Source organism: Schistocerca gregaria, chromosome X (genome assembly GCF_023897955.1).
Source record: "Schistocerca gregaria isolate iqSchGreg1 chromosome X, iqSchGreg1.2, whole genome shotgun sequence".
NCBI lineage: Eukaryota > Metazoa > Arthropoda > Insecta > Orthoptera > Acrididae > Schistocerca > Schistocerca gregaria.
The window spans coordinates 598,990,477-598,993,471 of record NC_064931.1 but is presented as its reverse complement, the minus strand read 5'-3'; positions in this window follow the sequence as shown (position 1 = coordinate 598,993,471).

Here is a 2,995-nt window from a genome sequence, read left to right as displayed (position 1 = left end):
TTTCAGTGTACACTAAAGGATTATTAAAAATCTAGCCATTGTGCAGGACACTATGACAATGTACTAATTGCTTGTTCTCACATATTACTAATGACTGGCAATGTGTTGAAAACAGTTCAGTGGGATTGCAGTTGGCTCAATTATTTAAAATTAGGAATTTACTGAATAATGTACCGTAAATGTTACTGATATTTCCCATTCTGTTTGTACAGGGATGGATAAAAACAATTCTCAAACAGTTTCAATGAAACAGCTCTCAGGGACAGATCTGCACAGTTTTGAAGTATCACAATGGGATGTCCTCCTCCATGAACCATGGACCTTGCCGTTGGTGGGGAGGCTTGCATGCCTCAGCGATACAGATAGCCGTACCGTAGGTATCATCTTCAGCTATCAGCTTCTTGCCATGATATTTCAGGTGACAACCATTCATCCATCTTCAGATGAATGTTTTACATTGGAGATTACTAGTTCATGTCACTAATAACTTTATACCAAAAACTGATGCAAGATGTATGAGACAGGCGAAATACCCTCAGACTTCAAGAAGAATATCATAATTCCAATCCCAAAGAAAGCAGGTGTTGACAGATGTGAAAATTACCGAACTATCAGTTTAATAAGTCACAGCTGCAAAATACTAATACGAGTTCTTTACAGACTAATGGAAAAACTAGTAGAAGCCGACCTCGGGGAAGATCAGTTTGGATTCCGTAGAAATGTTGGAACACGTGAGGCAATACTGACCCTACAACTTATCTTAGAAGCTAGTTTAAGGAAGGGCAAACCTACGTTTCTAGCATTTGTAGACTTAGAGAAAGCTTTTGACAATGTTGACTGGAATACTCTCTTTCAAATTCTGAATGTGGCAGGGAGCGAAAGGCTATTTACAATTTGTACAGAAAGCAGATGGCAGTTATAAGAGTCGAGGAACATGAAAGGGAAGCAGTGGTTGGGAAGGGAGTGAGACAGGGCTGTAGTCTATCCCCGATGTTATTCAATCTGTATATTGAGCAAGCAGTAAAGGAAACAAAAGAAAAATTCAGAGTAGGTATTAAAGTCCATGGAGAAGAAATAAAAACTTTGAGGTTCGCCAATGACATCGTAATTCTGTCAGAGACAGCAAAGGACTTGGAAGAGCAGTTGAACGGAATGGATAGTGTCTTGAAAGGAGGATATAAGATGACCATCAACAAAAGCAAAATGAGGATAATGGAATGTAGTTGAATTAATTTGGGTGATGCTGACGGAATTAGATTAGGAAGTGAGACACTTAAAGTAGTAAAGGAGTTTTGCTATTTGGGGAGCAAAATAACTGATGATGGTCGAAGTAGAGAGGATATAAAATGTAGACTGGCAATGGCAAGGAAAGCGTTTCTGAAGAAGAGAAGTTTGTTAACATCGAGTATAGATTTAAGTGTCAGGAAGTCATTTCTGAAAGTATTTGTATGGAGTGTAGCCATGTATGGAAGTGAATCATTGACGATAAGTAGTTTAGACAAGATGAGAATAGAAGCTTTCGAAATGTGGTGCTACAGAAGAATGCTGAAGATTAGATGGGTAGATCACATAACTAATGAGGAAGTATTGAATAGGATTGGGGAGAAGAGAAGTTTGTGGCACAACTTGACCAGAAGAAGGGATCGGTTGGTAGGTCATGTTCTGAGGCATCAAGGGATCACCAATTTAGTATTGGAGGGCAGCATGGAGGGTAAAAATCGTAGAGGGAGACCAAGAGATGACTACACTAAGCAGATTCAGAAGGATGTAAGTTGCAGTAGGTACTGGGAGATGAAGAAGCTTGCACAGAATAGAGTAGCATGGAGAGCTGCATCAAACCAGTCTCAGGACTGAAGACCACAACAACAACAACAATGGGATGCCAATGTTTTTTGACCATCACTATGTCAGATCCAAATAATCCTATTTTTTCTAAGCTGTCTATGCTGCATTGTGCTAAAGTGTAATCATAAAAATGAATGTGAATTTGATATCCATGTTCTGCTTAAATGATTTGCTGTTCACATGCCTTTTTTTGTCAAGTGACTTCCGTTCACAGGCAGTGACTTGCGGCAACATACAACTTCAAGAATCCCCCAAAAAAACCCTAACAAAAAATTAATATGTTGGGAGAGTAGTGACCAACTAAGTTTTAGTAAAGATTATAAAATTAATAACTGTAAGTGCAAATAACAACCAAAAATATTTATTTCATTATGAGCCACCGACACTATGTTTCTGTTGACTACTTCCAAGACCTGCTTAACAGTGATCCATCAAAAGCAATATTACCCTTAAAAAACCCACACCAAATTTAAATTCAGTAATCCTGACAATACACAAAACAGCAAATAACATCAAATTGTTAAAAAACAGCAAAGCCCCTAGTGAACAGTATTACTACCGATATGCGGACATTGTAGTGGGTGGTCCCGGTCGCCTACGGTGGACTGCAGGGGCGAGCGGTGACCTCTCCAGTTGTCAGGATGCTAGGAAATGGCTGTAGATGCGTCAGAAATGCCAAAGAAACATTATTAATTCATAACACCTTTATTCCTGCCGAGTACAATGTGGCTCGGTGATATCAACGACCTTCCCCGAGTCCTCGCTGACTCATAGCTATGGCACCAGATCCGGGCCGCGCAGTCTTGCAAGCGCAGCGCCGCGTGCTTTGACGTAGCGGAGGAATGCCCTTACTTCGGCCGCCCGTGGCTGGTAGCACCCGGCTGGCCGGCCGGCTTGCGGCAGACAGCAGGCTCCTGCGCGAAGGGGCTCCGGGTTGGAGTCCCCGGCACTGTCAGCACCAGAAACCAGAAGCATTCTCGTAGTGTGGAGTGTACTCTATCCCACCCCATCTTCTTCCCTGCTCCTCCTGGTGGCTTGTCCGTGGTGGACGGGTGGGATGGGCTGCAGTCTGCCAGTGTCGTCGGCTCACTCGGTTGTGATGGCGGATGCACAGGGCCTAGAGCCCGCACGTCTCGATGATGGCTCACTG